Here is a 17,491-nt window from a genome sequence, read left to right on the forward strand (position 1 = left end):
GCCTGCTGGAACAAGGAAGTCTCAGTCACGCTCCTGAAGCTGAGCAAGGAGGGTGCTCATCCAATCTCAGTTGGGCGGAAGGGCCGCAGGTTTGGGCCCACTATGCTGGGATTTAAGTTGTTATAAGTCATGCATCTGAGTCATGGGGGACCAAAACATGTAATTAGATACATGTCTAATTACTTCTCGATGTTTTCCCTCTAAGTGCCATCAAAAGAACTGAAAACATCGTCCTTCCCCTACCCCAAATTGGCATATATTAAATGCACTTCTCAAACCACATATTTATTAAAGAGAGAATAAATTTTTGGGAGAGGAACCCCAAATCCTGTCCGAAACAGAGCTGTGTGCTAACCTGAGTCGGCTTTACATTCCATGAATCTTTGGACATGGGTTTGAGATCTAGAGATAAGAGTGTGATCTTATCTTCTAAACAAGGACCGTGACATTGCATTTCATCATTTTTGGCCACCCACAACACCTAGAAGGCAGTGTGGGATGTAACATAAGCAGTCAAGTACAACATTTCCTGTTTGCCCAGGGTGGACATGCAGGCGAATGTTGGTCCAGCCAGGAGGACTTCCTGTCACACCTGGTCTGGAGCATCCTCCCCTGCGTGTGACCAGGTGGATGGGCGTGACCCTGTGAGACCCCATAAAAGGGCTGGTCACATAGCCATCTTCCCTTCTCTCTTGACCCTTCTTCGCTCTTTGCCATCTTGATGCTTTTGCTGTGGGCTGGCTCTCAGCACATGGGCTCAATCCCCATATGGGATGAATCCACACTGTAACTACAAGCTAAAGCCTACCTTCAGCATCATACTGTGAACTGAATGTGAGTAAACGTCTTATTACTTTAAAGAGAAGACTGTTGTGTCTATATTCTTTTCTAAGAGGGAACAAATCCAATTTGGACAAGCCAGACTGGACTGCTTAACTCTAGAAGTTCTAAAGAATCTACCAACTACAGTAGTACCTCGGATTACATACGCTTCAGGTTACATATGCTTCAGGTTACAGACTCCACTAACCCAGAAATAGTGCTTCAGGTTAAGAACTTTGCTTCAGGATGAGAACAGAAATCGTGCTCTAGCAGCGCAGATGCAGCAGGAGGTCCCATTAGCTAAAGTGGTGCTTCAGGTTAAGAACAGTTTCAGGTTAAGAACAGACCTCCGGAACGAATTAAGTACTTAACCCGAGGTACCACCTAGTTTCCTGCAATATACAGGGGAATGTACTCTGCTACCAGCTCACTAGGAAGGATAATTATATTTAATCAATATATCCTCTCCTACTATCCACAACATTCCCACAGGCAGTGCAGTGTGTCCTTAAAGAGTAAACGTCAGATTCAGGATGTGCTTGGATCTGCATAAGGATGCTACCTGCTCAGAGCCACCTTGCTTAGCCCAGGAGATCCGCTAAAGCCACATGCCAAGTTGGATCCCGTCATTTTGTTTTTGAAGGAAGCAAGTGTCTGACTGCATCAGCCCAAGCTAGATAGATGCAGATGGAACTGAACACAAACATGGACTGTTGTCCCCTTGCTGTGATGGGGAAGGACAGCCATAAATCGTTATATATGATATTCTGTGTAAGAATAAATCCAGTGTGTGTAGGATGGGAAACACCAGATTTTGAAAGCACTGTCCATTTCCCCAACTCCTTAAAGCAGAGTTGGGGGGTTCATCTGTCCCTCTGCTGCCAGGCCAGGTTCAAGGTACTTCTGTCAACTCACAAAACCCTAAACAACTTAGAACCATGGAATTGTGGAGTTGGAAGGGACCCCAATGCAGGAATCTCAGCTCATTTGGGCCCAAAGTAATTGATATTGCTTATAATCCACCACAACCACTGGTGTCCTCTGAGGGGAGACTGTGGTCTTCTGTTGGTCTTCTCTAGTGACCGAGCCTTTAGTGTGACAGGCCCTACCCTGTGGAATTCCCTGCCAATAGAAAGGTAGCAGGAATGGCCCTTTGCAACATGAATCTCTCTCTTTTTAACCAACTAGTATTTGCTGGCGTTTTGTGGATGTTTTTAAGGAAGTCTTTATGGATGCTTTGCTGGTGTTATTTTAATTGTCTAAGTCTCATGCCACCTTGATATACTGTTATGGCAGTGTGGATTACATCTATCAGTCCACCAAGCTCCCACAGATGGGGCTGACAGGAATGGTACTCCAAAACTTCCAGGGGGCTCCAGGTTGGTGACTGCTGCAGAAAGAGGCTGTTGATGCTTCCAGCAGCGATTGAGCTGCCCGAATGTCACAGAGGACTGTGGCAGGCAGAAAGAGCTCTGATTGCTGCTGGTTGAGCTGGCTAGATATCCTAGAGATGAGCAGTTGGTGTAGAAGGCAGGAGAAGGAAAGCTTTTTAAAATCTAGGAAAGGAATAAGGAGGGAGCCATCAGACCCAGGATAGCATGAGAACCTAGGAAAGGAGCGCTGGCCTAGTTAGGGATGGAAGAGAAACTCAATTTAGTTCACATTTAAAGGTGAATCTGTGTAATTCACACCTTCCTAAACAATATGAGAACTGAAACACAGCCATCCTTCAAAACATGCACTTTTCCAAATTATGCAATGCAGTTCTCCAGCCAAGTAAGGTGTACAGAAATGCATGTACAAGAGTGAAGTGGGCATATAAATGAATATATTGGTGGAAATTACATACAAAACTTAGGAGAAATTCACAGTAGAATGCTGGTGATCTTTCACAGAGAATTTAAAAAACAAATAACAACAAAAACACACACAAATGGATATGGAGAACTGAACTTAACAAAAATGAGAGACAGAGAAAGTGAAATGGGCAGATTTGGCCAGTGCAGGGCATGATGCAAGAGAATGGAAGGAGAGAATGGTCAAAGGCAGAATTCTGAGGGGAAGCCTGGGAGAGAGAATGGGGAGATGTCTGCAGGACTGGGAGCTGCAGAGATGAGGATGCTCAAATGAATGCAACATGTCAGATATTTGACCTGTTTGGGGGTGGGTTATCTTCTTTTAAAATTAAAATGTCTTAATCCCAGATCACAAGTCTAAGACCCCAAGATTTCCCTTCCTGTGATCCTGGAATTGCATGGTTTATGAAATTACATAGCCTGGGGATGGTCGCCCCTCGCTGCATGTGCCTCCCTAGCAAACCCTTTGGAAAGCCTCCCTCCTCTTCAATGACTTGCTGCTAGTTGGCATCCATTTGTGGGTGTAGTGCACACAACAAGCGTTGGCTTGCAAGTCCTTGGAGAGATCTCCTCCTAGTGATAGTGTTAGGCCATGCAGAACCTGATGAGTTACTACTACTGTCCTACTATACGACAGTGATAGTTTCAAGAGGTACCTGTCTTGACTTGATCAGATGTGAATCCAGAGCAAGGCTCTTGCAGGAGCTTGTGTGAACACTCGCTCCCTTTCTTTTGGTCAAGAGTTGCTGACCACCCTACAGCTACAGCTGCTAAGAAGACACCTCAGGCTAGGTTTGTTGGTAGCCCAGGATTTCCTTTCCAAGCCTGCATTTACAGAGGACCATCACAATGAGGTTGTCTTTCTCAATTCTTTTTTCATTCCTGCTGTATAAAGCATCTATGCTGGGATATTTTTACTATTAGTGGTGGTGGTTTTTGATAGTGGGGTTCCCTCCTGCCCTCCTCCACCTTTCCCTGATTATAATGGATTTGTCTCTTGGCCTGGCACTTACGATTCTGTCCGTTTCTGGCAGACCCATGCTTGGGACTATCAAAATGCCACCAGCATCGATCACAAAAGGTTAGCGTTGCGCTGTCGCCAGAAAGTTTATTATCAGGGAAATGATTGGGTTTGGGAGATGGGGAGTGGTGGAGGGCAATGGCAAGCCCATTTCCCACACGTCTGGGACTCACATTGTACATCTTTCCTTGACACCTATAAATTCAGAGGAAACTGACATTTGCGTGGTGACAATCTGGACCAGAATGAAACACAACGCTGCAATCTTGCTTTCATGCATTTGAAAAGGGAGAGAAAATAAGAGCACAGGAAGCTGGTCCATGTAGTCTACACTGACTGGAAGTGGCTCTCTCAGATTTCAGAGAGGGGGCATTCCTAGTCCTGCCTGGGACCTTCTGGAAATAAAGCAGATGCTGTACCACTGAGTTACAGCCTTTCCCCCCTAAATGGGAGCAGATTTTTCTATAAAGGGCATTCATGTACAGAAGGCAGAAAGAGGATCAAGCTGGTCTTGCTCAGGATCTGGGAAGAAGAGCTGCTCTCTCTGTTTAGCCCACATTCAAGGGGAAAGAGGGTGGCTGATGAAAGCTCCACTTGAAGTTCTGGCTGTTCTGGGGATGCATAAAAAAGGCTCTTGCTGCTTTTGTTTATATCTCATCTTCATCTGTCTCATTCTAGTTCTTATGCTGATGGAATAATTCTTTGCCAAGGCCAGCTCAATACATTTTGCTGCCTGAGGCAAAGGACAAAATGGTCCACACCCATTCAATATATAGTAGCAAATTCTACTTCAATAGTAGCAACGGGATCAGTGGGGTAGTTATAAAAGTGGAGGGCAAGGTGCATGACTCACAGCTCTCTACTCCAACAGAAGGGTATGGCCAGGGAGCTCATGAAGAAGAGCTGAGGGGCAACACCGCCTCCCAGCATATGCCACCTGAGGCAGTTGCCTCAATCTGCCTAATGGTAGGACCAGCCTGCTCATTGCATGTGGGCTCAGTAATAATGACTCTCTTTTGCAGCCTTAGGCAATTAAGGAACCACTAGCAATGGAACAGTGAATGGGTTGAAGCCTTTTCACGTATCAAAGCTAGGAACAAGATGATGGCCTCTTGGCCGAGGAACTTGTACCCATTCAAAAGAAGAAGAGGAAAATCAACAGACTTGGAATGTAGTTGGCCTGGAGTTGCATAACTGGGTCATGTAACCCCCCTGCTCCTCCCACTGTGGTTTCAGGAATGGGTTATGCCAATGGCATTCAATCTGTTGATTAATTGATTGGTTGAATTTATATTCTGCCCTTCCTCTCAAAGGAGCCTAAGCTAGCGAACAACAGTCAATAAAACTATTTTTAAAACAATTCTAATCTATTCAAACCATCTAGCACAGTGGTTCTCAACCTGTGGGTCCCCAGATGTTGTTGGACTACAACTCCCATCATCCCTGAGCTCTGGCCTTGCTAGCTAGGGGTGATGGGAGTTGTAGTTCACCAACATCTAGGGACCCACAGGTTGAGAAAGGCTGATCTAGCACAAGGATAAGAACCTAGTCATCTCCGGACCTTTGGTGGACCACAGTTCCCATTGTCCCTGATCCTTGGCCATGCTGGATGGGGTAGATGGGAGTTGGACTCCAACAATATCTGGAAGGGGGAGCCAAAGGTTCCCCAATTCTGATCTAGCAAGTAGGAAAGATTGGTACTGGGAGGCAAGACAGCACATCACACAATGACAGGACATCACACAATGTCCAGATTGACTTAGAAGAGGAACAGAAACAAGTAGGATGGCAGGGGGAGAATCCAGGCTGAGAAAGCAGGGGTGAAATGCCCAGAATTCCTCTTGTTCTTTCTTTCTAATGATGCAATAAATCCATAATAATGAAGCTCCCCTTGAAGTTCTGGCTGTTCTGGGGATGCATAAAAATAAAAAGGCTCTTGCTGCTTTTGTTTATATCTCATCATCATCTGTCTCATTCTGGTTCTCCAGGGATACCCTTATGCTGATGGAATAGCTCCCTTTGTATATAGCTGCTTACCCAGCTCAAGCGGGGAGTGGCATGGCACAGGAGATCCTATGGGTTGAAGTTGGCTAGCTGGATAAGCAAGTAAAGAAGACTGAATTCAGCTTGCTGTGGGGCAGGAAGATACGTCTTGTTCTAGAGAAGTCTAGATTCAAACAAGTGTAGCATGGGGGCACCTGATTTCACCTTGAAATTCCAGGTGCATATGTAGATGGCCTTTCAGTCTGCTCCAGAATAAAGCATCAATTCCAGAAGTCTGAAGGCATGTCCACAGTTTTTCCAAAGGCATCCAAAGTGCATCGGATGTGCTTTTGGACCTTGAAATGCACAGACACAACCATACCATACATTTAAAGCACATTGGACCACTTTAACAATCCTGGCTCCCCCCAAAGAATCTTGGGAACTGTAGATGACCCCTCACAGAGCTACAGTTCCCAGCACTCTTACTTTTAAATGTGCTCATCAGTACTGTACTGTACTGTAATGGCCAGCCATTGATGGCTGGTAAACAGTTTTCCACTGGGAATATGCAGTGCACTTACCACTGCTTTCAGGAAGCCAATAATAATAATAATAATAATAATAATAATAATAATAATAATAATAATACCCCACTCATCTGGCTGGGTTTCCCCAGTGACTCTGGGTGGCTCACAACAGAAAATTAAAAACACGATAAAACATCAAACATTAAATACTTCCCTAAACAGGGCTGCCTTTAGATGTCTTCTAAAAGTTTGGTAGTTATTTTTCTCTTTGACATCTGGTGGGAGGGCGTTCCACAGGGCGGGTGCCACTACCAAGAAGGCCCTCTGCCTGGTTCCCTGTAACTTGGCTTCTCGCAGTGAGGGAACCACCAGAAGGCCCTCGGCGCTGGACCTCAGTGTCCCGGCAGAATGACGGAGGTGGAGACGCTCCTTCAGGTATACAGGACCGAGGCCATTTAGGTCTTTAAAGTTCAGCACCAATACTTTGAATTGTGCTCGGAAATGTACTGGGAGCCAATGTAGGCCTTTCAGGACTGGTGTTATATGGTCTCGGTGGCCACTCCCAGTCACCATTCTAGCTGAAGTTCGAAAACACTGGGTTCAGAATATGAATTGATCCAGCTAGATAAATTTGTGCAAATGGAGAAATGCATTTCCAGATGAGCTCCTCTGCTCCTGAAAACATTTGTCTGCTCTTCACTTTAATTGTGTGACTATTCTGCACCTGTACAGATTTGCATTCTCAGCACCCAGAACATATACAAGGAGAGCATGCTGGATCAGGCCAGTGACCCTTCTAGACCAGCATCCTGTTCTCACAGTGGCCAACGAGATGCTTGGGAGAAACCTGCAAGCAGGATGCAAGCACAAGGGCACTCTCCCCTTCCAGTGGTTTCCACCAGCTGTAACTCAGACGCAGTACTGCTTTCAACCACAGCAGGAAAGAGCTGCTGTGCTGGCGTTTGGTTGGCATGTGCTTGCTGATGGTTGAAGCTAACTTGAACTTTTGGAAGTGGGTATGTAAGTTTCCCATTTGACCATGGCGCCTTGGTCTTCAACTTGGCTTGGAGTTTCCGCATTAGAGAAATACTCATAAGCTCCAAGTGGAAGGTATGTGCCATGTAAGCGTGACCTTTTAGAAAAGTGAATCACAACCCAAGATGCAGACCTCATTTTTCAGCAAAGTGCAAATGCCGTATAACCTTTCTGCAAATGGTATGAAAACGGAATCAGGAGGATTGCTCAAGATACGCTTCATGTGGAAGCAATCCAAATCACCTGGTGGCAATAAAACATCGGATGGAAGTGAAAACAGATTAAAATCTGGGGGGGGGATGGGAATATCTTTTTCTAGGCACTAAAATCACCTTAAAGTAGGTGCCAGACAAACCTCGCTGGGCAGAGCATTCAAGAATTGGTGTGCCACCATTGAAAAGGCTTTTGGTCCCAGTGACCACATGCTGTTACCTTATCTAGCTGGGGCTCTTAGAAAATAGTCTGCAATACAGATCTTCTGCGGTAGTGGACAGTGTGGTGGGGGAATGGCATTTCCCTCACCTCCAGACAGCTGAGTAGCTGCTCCCAACCAAGAAGCAGAGGGAGAGGGACAAAGCAGTGGGGAGGTCAACCCGAATGCACCAGCAGGAGTGCCAGATTTGCTCCACCAGCTTGTCTGCACAGCAATGACCTCCCCATTACCTCTCCCCCCCTTCCCTGTAAGGAGCAGTGACTCAGTTGTCAGGAGGTCAGGTGAGTGCTTTTGCCTCACCACTCTGCCTGCTACTGATCTGAATAGGTACTTGTAAAGAAAGGCAGTCCTTTGGGTCAGCCTGGCCCTGTGTGTCCGAACCAGTTGCTCTACCTTAAAAATGACCTCCGCCCACTGAAGTGGACGAGAATGACTAAATTAGGTCTGTTAACTGCAGTGGGTCTGACTCAAGCGAAGTTGAATACCACCCATACTAAATAAAATTAGTACCCCTGTCTCAACCCACGGAGGACTTTCAAAGTGAGAACTAATTGAACCCCCAAACAGGCAAGGAAAGGGGAAAGCCATAGCATGCTGGCATCACATGATTGCACCTCTGCAACTCAATCCGCAAGAGTTAATCTTGTGCGCTTTTGTCCCCGCGGAGCCTGCCCAAGTCTGATGGAGACTCCTGTTCAATTAAGAGCTCGACAGTGAACCCGGAGGTAAAGGCCACCAAATGTATTGCTGTCAGCTTGCAGCATTCAATCTGACCTACATTCTAATCACTGACCTAGAGGTGGGAGACACCAGAGCCCATTACTTGTTCCCCTGGGGCATCCTATTCCCAACCCCCCAACCCCCTTTATTTTCCGAAATGGCAGCCAAGGCCATTGAGGCTCCTGGTTAATTCACTGCTGGGGGACAAAATGTGTGTATCCCTTTTCCTGCTCTATAGGAATGGAAAATAAGGTGGGGGTGGGGGAAGACGAAGACAATTAATGATTGGATTTCCCCCAGGGGTTTCTCCAGTGGAGATGGAATCTCTTGTGTGGCAGAATTAGAGCGAACACCAGGCAGACAGGTGGCCTTTGGTTAACCCTGTGTGGTTGGTTCCCCCCCCCATCAGAGTCACTTAATTATGCTGTCCGAAACAAAAACCAGCAGGGGATTCTGCTGAAGCGTTCCAAGAAAATAAGTGGGGAATGATCCCCTTCGAAAGTGGTCAGAAACCCCTCCATTTCACCTTCTCTCTCTCTCTCTCTTTTTTAAGCCAGGTGTGAGGATGGGGGAAATGAAAATATAGATGTGTGCAGGTTTGTGTCACTGGTGGAGAAATGGCAGGCAGATCAAGTGTTCAGCCAAGCAGGCAGGAAAGTGTCAAATGCCAGGGGACGCACATGAGATGGAGGACAATTCAGTCCAGAAACAAGCCTTGCCTGTTAATACAGACACATTTCTCCTTCTCGTGAGTTTCCTGAGAACAGTGGTGTGTTCATACCATCTATTTAAAGCACATTAGTTCTCCCAAGCAACCTGGGAGCTGTAGATTACCCTTCACAGAGCTGCAGTTCCCAGCACCCTTAAACTACAGTTCTCAGGATTCTTTGGCAGATGTTGTGTGCTTTGAATGTATAGCTGTGTACGCAGACTAGGGTTTGTGTGTATTTGAAACCTCAGCTCTTGGAGTCTTCCTCAATTCTGATTAGGCTGCAAGTATCAGAAAAGAGGCTGGTACACACATACAAATCTCAATGGCTTCTTTAACTCTCTTTTAGACAGCATCCCTAATGAATGTGTGTGCCAGCAATGTCACCTTAGTTTTGTGATGGCCAGGTCCATTTAAAAAATCCATCAAATGAACTCTATGTCCTTTTTTATTTTTGCATTGCAAAATGGGCACTTGCATGTTGCTGCATTTGTGTTTTTTCATATATATACTTTGTAGGGACCATATTGTAGGATTGCCATATGTCTGGAATTTCCTGGACATGCCTGGGATTTCAACAGTGAAATTAGCGTCCGGGGGGTGGGGGGTGGAAGTGGGGATTTCATTTTTTTTTATAAGATGTTTATTAGGGTTTTACAAAAAGCAGAAATTTACAGAATAAAAAGAAAACAAGAAAAAAAGAAAAAATACAAAAATAGATAGAAAAAAAGAAAATACAAAATACAAAAAAGAAATAAATAGAAAAAGTTAAAAAACAAATCCATTTTTTTCATATCTTTAAGCTCGTTTGCTTGTTTCCTTGACCTCCTCACACCTCCCTTTTTTGTATTCCCGCTTACATAGTCAGTTCAGCAAATCCTTACCCTCTTTCATTTATCTTAACTCTATATCTTAACATATTATAACTACATATTTTCATCCATTATCAATCCATTTTTACATATTCTTATTGGCCTTGTTGCTAATGCCACTTAATTTCAATCCAACATCATTTTAACATTCATTAATTTTACAATATTTCTGCAGATAGTCTTTAAATTTCTTCCAATCTTCTTCCACCGACTCTTCTCCCTGGTCTCGGATTCTGCCAGTCATTTCTGCCAGTTCCATATAGTCCATCACCTTCATCTGCCACTCTTCCAGGGTGGGTAAATCTTGTGTCTTCCAATACTTTGCAATAAGTATTCTTGCTGCTGTTGTAGCATACATAAAGAAAGTTCTATCCTTCTTTGGCACCAATTGGCCGACTATGCCCAGGAGAAAGTCCTCTGGTTTCTTCAGGAAGGTATATTTAAATACCTTTTTTATTTCATTATAGATCATCTCCCAGAAAGCCTTAATCTTTGGGCACGTCCACCAAAGGTGAAAGAATGTACCTTCATTTTCTTTACATTTCCAACATTTATTATCGGGCAAATGATAGATTTTTGCAAGCTTGACTGGTGTCATGTACCACCTGTATATCATTTTCATAATATTCTCTCTTAGGGCATTACATGCCGTAAATTTCATACCTGTGGTCCACAACTGTTCCCAGTCAGCAAACATAATGTTATGTCCAACATCTTGTGCCCATTTAATCATAGCAGATTTAACCGTTTCATCCTGAGTGTTCCATTTCAGCAGCAAGTTATACACTCTTGAAAGTATCTTAGTTTTGGGGTCTAACAGTTCTGTTTCCAATTTTGATTTTTCCACCTGGAAGCCAATTTTTTTGTCCAAATTATAAGCCTCCCTTATTTGATAATAGTGAAGCCAGTCTCGCACTTTATCTTTTAATTTCTCAAAACTCTGCAATTTCAATTTGTCTCCTTCTTGCTCCAAAATTTCCCAATATTTCGGCCATTTGGCCTCCATATTGAGCTTTTTCTGAGCCTTCGCTTCCATCGGTGACAACCACCTTGGGGTTTTATTTTCAAGTAGGTCCTTATATCTTGTCCAGACATTAAACAATGCTTTTCTGACAATATGGTTTTTAAATGCTTTGTGTGCTTTAACCTTGTCGTACCACAAATATGCATGCCACCCAAAAACATTGTTAAAACCTTCCAAATCCAAAATGTCTGTGTTCTCAAGAAGCAGCCATTCTTTCAACCAGCAAAATGCTGCTGATTCATAATAAAGTTTAAGGTCTGGCAGGGCAAATCCACCTCTTTCCTTTGCATCAGTTAATATTAGAAAGTGGGGATTTCAAAAAATTGGCAAAATGTCCAGGTTTTTGCCAACAGAACAAGGAAGTGTGTGTTTGAGTATCACTCTTGTTTGGGGATTCGCCCAGCAAACTTTTTGGGTGATTTACCCTCCAAAAAGGTCAACAACTTACGTTTCCAGATTTTTACTTCTTGAAATATGGCAACCCTGCCATATTGGTATCAACGTATGAAAGTCCCTTCTCCTCGCTACTTTTTGAACTAAAGGATTTGTGCTCATAGCAGGCAGGACCTAGCAGGCAAGGGAATCTGAATCCCGTGCCACTCAGCCCTGGGAAGAATCTGAGTGGCTGAGTCATCAACTCATCCAGTGGCTGGATGGCTGTTGCCAGATCAGAAGATGGAGAGGTGCTGTCTCTCTCTCCTGCTCCTTCTCTCCCCAGCTCTAGGCTGGCAATGCATAGGGTCCTGGCATGTGTCCACCCAACCATCAATGGGTCAATTTAAGATTTTTGGGCAGCCTTGCTCCTCCCATATTCTGCTCCCAAAGTATACCATTTGGGGGTCTTGTTCCAGCTACCACTGGTGGGAACACAATCCGTAGCAGCTCCCCAACAGCCTATGCCTTTTGGTGGGCACAAGAGAGGCTTTCATGGCATGGAGCCCACCACAAGCAGAGCCATGAAGAGGGACACCTCTGCCCATTCCAAACCCCAGAACTGTCCCAGAAAAATGGGGGGCACATCCCATTTTTCCTCATGAGAGCATGGCAGCCAGTTTTTTTGGGGAGCTGCGATATCACACGGTGTCCCAAAATGTGTGTTTCTTAGGCACCATGCCCCCAAAAAGCACTTTTGGGAGACGGTGGTCTCAGGCAAGTCACGTGACTCATACAGAAGGTGGCATCTCGGTTTCCCCTAATGTCACGTTGGAGGGTATGCCACTCCCTATCACCACCACCTCCGTTTGAGGGTTCGGATTGCTTCCCTTTGTTCTTCACAACAGGTAGGTTGTAGAAAGTTTTGACCTGGGATATATATGAAGCAGATTTTTGCCAAGTCAGAGCAACTATTCATTTAGCCCCCTACTCTGATTTGCAGCAGTTCTCTGGAGTTTCGGGCAGAGGCCTTTCTCATCACCTCTCTGATCCACTTAACTGGAGATAATTTCCTGCACGTAAAGCATTAGTGCTACTGTTGAGCTGTGACGCTTTCCCAACAGCAATAAAGCAATAATGTTTTTTTCAACAAAGAACAATGCTTATTGCCGCAGGCACAGGCCAGAGGGAAAGTGCCCAAATATTGAAGCCAAAGGCTCGTTCTCTTGATTTATGGATTTATTGATTGAAAATGTATAAATCACCCTTCATCGCAAAATGGATTTTGGGGCAGCAGTATACCGAGAAGTTTAAAATTACAAAAACATTGCAAACCCAGACCAACAATGCAGTTGTGTTAAGAGGAATGAAACCATCCGAGCGGCTCAAAATAGCATAATCTAAAATGCCTGGGAAAAGAAAGAAAGTCTTAACATGGTGCCAAGAAAAATACAGAGTAGGTTCCAAATGTATCTCCCTTGGAAGGTCATTCTGTAGTTGGGGCAACCACAGAGAAGCCAAAGATTTCAATCTTTTACTTCCATTTACTGAATAATGTTCCTTTCTTTATAGCCTCCCCAGATAGTGCAATCCTAAGCATGTTTACTCATAACTCATAAGTTCCATAGAGTTCAGTGGAACTAAGGCTGTCTTACCTCACTTACCTGGGAGATAGGGCTGTTCATAGATGGTTGCTATTTTTGCGTGGGATTCAGTCACATATTGGAAAATTCAGGTTGCACAATTATAGTTGATGAGGAGTTCTTGCACAGCAGTTCCCCAAAATACCGGACTCTTCTGCAATAAGGAAGGTAAAGGGGAGATACACTTGCTTTGATGCAACATCATTTAGCCTACCTGCAAAAAACAACAACAACAACCCAGATTGATGGTCGTTGTGTAGCTGATGTAATCTGATCTCCCTGCAAACAAATCAGGATGAATGCTCAAAAAATAGCCCGTATGTTTAGGATTGCAGCCTTACTCCCAGGTTAATGTTGTTGTTGTTTAGTCGTTTAGTCGTGTGTCCGACTCTTCGTGACCCCATGGACCAGAGCACGCCAGGCACTCCTGTCTTCCACTGCCTCCCGCAGTTTGGTCAGACTCATGTTTGTAGCTTTGAGAACACTGTCCAACCATCTCGTCCTCTGTCGTCCCCTTCTCCTTGTGCCCTCCATCTTTCCCAACATCAGGGTCTTTTCCAGGGAGTCTTCTCTTCTCATGAGGTGGCCAAAGTATTGGAGCCTCAGCTTCACGATCTGTCCTTCCAGTGAGCACTCAGGGCTAGTTTCCTTAAGAATGGAGAGGTTTGATCTTCTTGCAGTCCATGGGACTCTCAAGAGTCTCCTCCAGCACCATAGTTCAAAAGCATCAATTCTTCGGCGATCAGCCTTCTTTATGGTCCAGCTCTCACTTCCATACATCACTACCGGGAAAACCATGGCTATAACTATATGGACCTTTGTTGGTAAGGTGATGTCTCTGCTTTTTAAGATGCTGTCTAGATTTGCCATCGCCTTTCTCCCAAGGAGCAGGCGTCTTTTAATTTCGTGACTGCTGTAGGGTTAATGTAGGGTTGCCATATTTCAAAAAGTGCCATTTTTGAGCTATTTTTTAAAAATGGCAAAAATGACACTGCCAACACAGCTTGCCGTTCGTCCAGATTTCCCCAGATATTTTGCCGATTTCTGCCAGGACACTGCTTCCAGCTACAGTATTCCGAATATGTCTGGACACATGGCAACCCTAGTTAATGTGAACAGGACTGCAGCTTAAAACTCTTGACAATTGTGTAATTTCCTGTGTCGCTCTTCTCTTTTCCATGTCGATTTTAATACACTTCTAATTTCATCACTCTCTCTTTTTGAAGAAAAATACATTCAATCATTTGTAGGACAAAGCAAATGGAGATGCATTTCACATTGCTATACATTTCTTCTCACTTTTAAATGGCATCGATTTAAATGCAGATTTCGTGCGTGGAGCTTGGAAGCAGGGGCTTTCAATTTAAATGTTAATAGAAGAGTAAACTTGAAAATAATAATAAAAAAGATCTTTGTGAGAAAGATCACTTCCTTGCTGTAGTTAATATATTTCTATGCTAGCCCTTCTTTCCTTGTACTCCCACTGGCAACCGGCCCTGTATTAAATGGTCTTCACACACACAAATTAAAATAAGAATGTACCTTTGGAAATGCCTAAATTAAAGTGTTTAATGCCAGAGTCTGCAGGAGGCCTGAGCAGAGACCTGAGGGGCTGATAACGCAGAGATCTCATCCTTCAATCTCTAGCTTGTTCCTTAACAGCCCATTCATCAAAAATAGCTGTTCCTAAAGCTCTATATGATTATTTTGAGGTTGATGCAGCATAATGTTCTGGTAGGAGGGAGATAAGAGAATATTTGCTCACACAGGCTTGCCGAACCTTCCCTTGATTAAAGGCAACTCCACAGCACAGGCCCTACCATTAGGCAGAGGGAGGTGGCTGCCTTGGAGGCAAATCCTGAGGGGGCTGGCAGTGGCAGCAAGATGTTGGAAGACAGAGCGTCCGCCCTGTGACACCCCTGGCTAGCCTCAGGTATAATAGAGGATGCCATCCCATCAGCTGTGCCAAAGTAAGACCCATCTGCTAGTCCAGTCTGCTACTGTACATCAAATGGTGAGGAAGGTGCAATCTTGGCCTTTGCCTCAGGCAGCAAAATGTCTTGGGCTGTTTCTGGCAAGCAGAGAGATTTAAGTGGATATAGATGTGGGGCAGAGTGAGGAAAGAATGTGAATTGAGATCTACGGATCGATCACTAGCTCATGGCTGACCAATGTGGCACCCTTGGGGGCCAGTGTGCTCACCAATACCTCCGATGGTGACCAGGAATGGTCTCAGTAAGCATCTCCTTCAAAAATCTTCAATGCATAAATGACAGTTTGCTCCTCCTGCTCAGTTTCTGCTTGGGAGGTGCCCAAGCAATTTTATGGCCTTATCCCTTTTTAGACTTGGAAGCCATTATGCCACACCCTATGGCAGCCATGTTGTATTATGCCATTTTGTGTTAGGGAAGAGGCTCACCCTGGCAACCATTTTGTAGCTGGTGCCTACCATGCTCACTCATACTTCCAAATGTACCCACTAGCTGAATGGGGCTGAATGAGATGATTTACAGTAGGCTGGCAAGGATTTCCAGCTCCTACTTGTCCTCAGGCAGAGTGCTCTCTCACATTGGCTGCTCTCTGATTTGTAATCTGGATACACTAGGATACATCTGCTTGTAGAGGATGTGCTCTTCTGATGCACCAATGTGGGGAGCTGCCCCTGAGGAGCTCCAAAGTGGGTAGAAGACTAGCTATGCGTTTGGACAACTCTCAAGATACCATAACTGCATTCTACACAATGGTTTGTGATATCAAGGTTTACATCTATGGTTGGATACGACTCGATGCCATTTTGAATTAAGATGGCGGACTGGACTTTTCAAAACCACTGATTTCAAAACTGCACCAATGTTTTGGTTCTTAGAATTCCCTAGGAACGCCAGGCAGGAGGCAGGTGTTATTTCTTGACTTTATTTCATTTGGTCTGGAGTCTATGGCAACAGCTCATCAAGGAGCCAAGGGACTCAGATGTCTGGGAAACCCTGGATTAAATTATGAGGGGAGCAGAAGCCACAAGTTAGTGATGGAGGGGAGATCTTCAAACAGTTAAGGGGAGCTGCTCTAACACTGCATCCTGATGGGGCGTCTCCTTGTTTTCCTTGCCCCAGTCACCACTCGAACTGCTGTGTTCAGCTGGAAACAGGAAGTGCTGATTAAACTGTATTGGGACTTCTCTGCTGAGAGACCCACGGGATTTCTCCAAGTCCTGCGATGCCATGTTAGCAGAGAAGGCACACTTCTTTTCTAGTCTGACCTCCTTCTTCCTAAATAGCTGTAGGGTGCTGATTCAGCGCTGTGCTGCTGTACATACACATTCATTTCCCATTGGAGGAATTGCTCTGAATAGACTCATCCTCAGTGCTGACATTTCTGAGCGGGCTGTTATGACATGGGAGGAAGGCTGGCCAGATTGCATCCGACAAGTAAGAGCAATTCAGACAACCAGCTCACATCCCCTCTTTCACACCACTGCCATTTGCAAGCACTGCCCTCGGCAGTGGCTATGTCAGGCCAGGAAACGGCAACAAACCGAAAGATTCTCTTCCTGGCATGTCTGATCATTAATTTGTGTATTTAAAAGGAATACTCATAAATAAAGCATTTGGCATAGGGAGGCAATATGTTGTTACTTGCCACCCCCACCCCCAATCTTTTTGTAAATGGAGCAATAAATACCCCTTAAGACCTGTCGAAAGATGGATACTCTATAATAGCCAGATGATGTGTCCCACTAGGAGCTGAGATGATCCAAGAAGTCTTACAAGAAGACTTGGTTTTTCTTTTGAGCAATTGTCAATCACATTATTATTATTATTATTTTAAAAACTGGCTTTTATACATTTTAGTTACTTTTCAGTTGTCATGTATTTTATTCCCTGTTGTTCAGAGGGCATTTTGTTTAGCTGCTTACTATATTTTACAATGTGGCATTTCCCTTGTGATTTGGTAGGAGATTTTTATGTGTGGTGTTTTATTTTGGTGTTAAGAAGGATGCTCTGTTTATTTATTTTATTATTTTTATTTATTGAATTTATTTACCGCCCTATACCCCAAGGTCTCAGGGTGGTTCACAGTTTAGTTGTTTATTGTTTAGTAGTTGTTTATTGCATTTTATAGGATATTGAAATTATCTGGGGGGGGGGGTTGTTGTTGCTCATGGCATATGCCTTTTATTCAAGATGCCGCAACCTACATTGCAAACTACTTAGAGATTTGTTTAAATACAACAGATGGAAATTTTCATTCTCCCCAATACACGTGCGCGCACACACACACACACACACATACATGACAGGGGGCAAGTTAGGTCTGTCTGGAAGCAGCAACCACAAGTACAAGCCTTTAGCTTCTTAGGGTGGGACTGAAAGCACCAGACACAGAGAGCTCCCTGCAACAATCTGAAGGCGCCACCATTCCACCCTAAAAATCTGATAGGGAAGCAGTATGTGTTGGAGTGGCTTTAAGAGGC

The 17,491-nt window shown here is 44.4% G+C and overlaps 1 protein-coding gene across 2 annotated transcripts in view; it reads left to right on the plus strand.

The window, feature by feature from the left end:
• TMEM178B (transmembrane protein 178B) overlaps positions 1–17,491 on the plus strand; it is a 287,332-nt gene that overhangs the window by 228,291 nt on the left and 41,550 nt on the right. The gene's annotated exons all lie outside the window — the stretch shown is intronic.

The sequence above is a fragment of the Podarcis raffonei genome, chromosome 10 (assembly GCF_027172205.1).
Source record: "Podarcis raffonei isolate rPodRaf1 chromosome 10, rPodRaf1.pri, whole genome shotgun sequence".
Classification (NCBI taxonomy): Eukaryota; Metazoa; Chordata; class Lepidosauria; order Squamata; family Lacertidae; genus Podarcis; species Podarcis raffonei.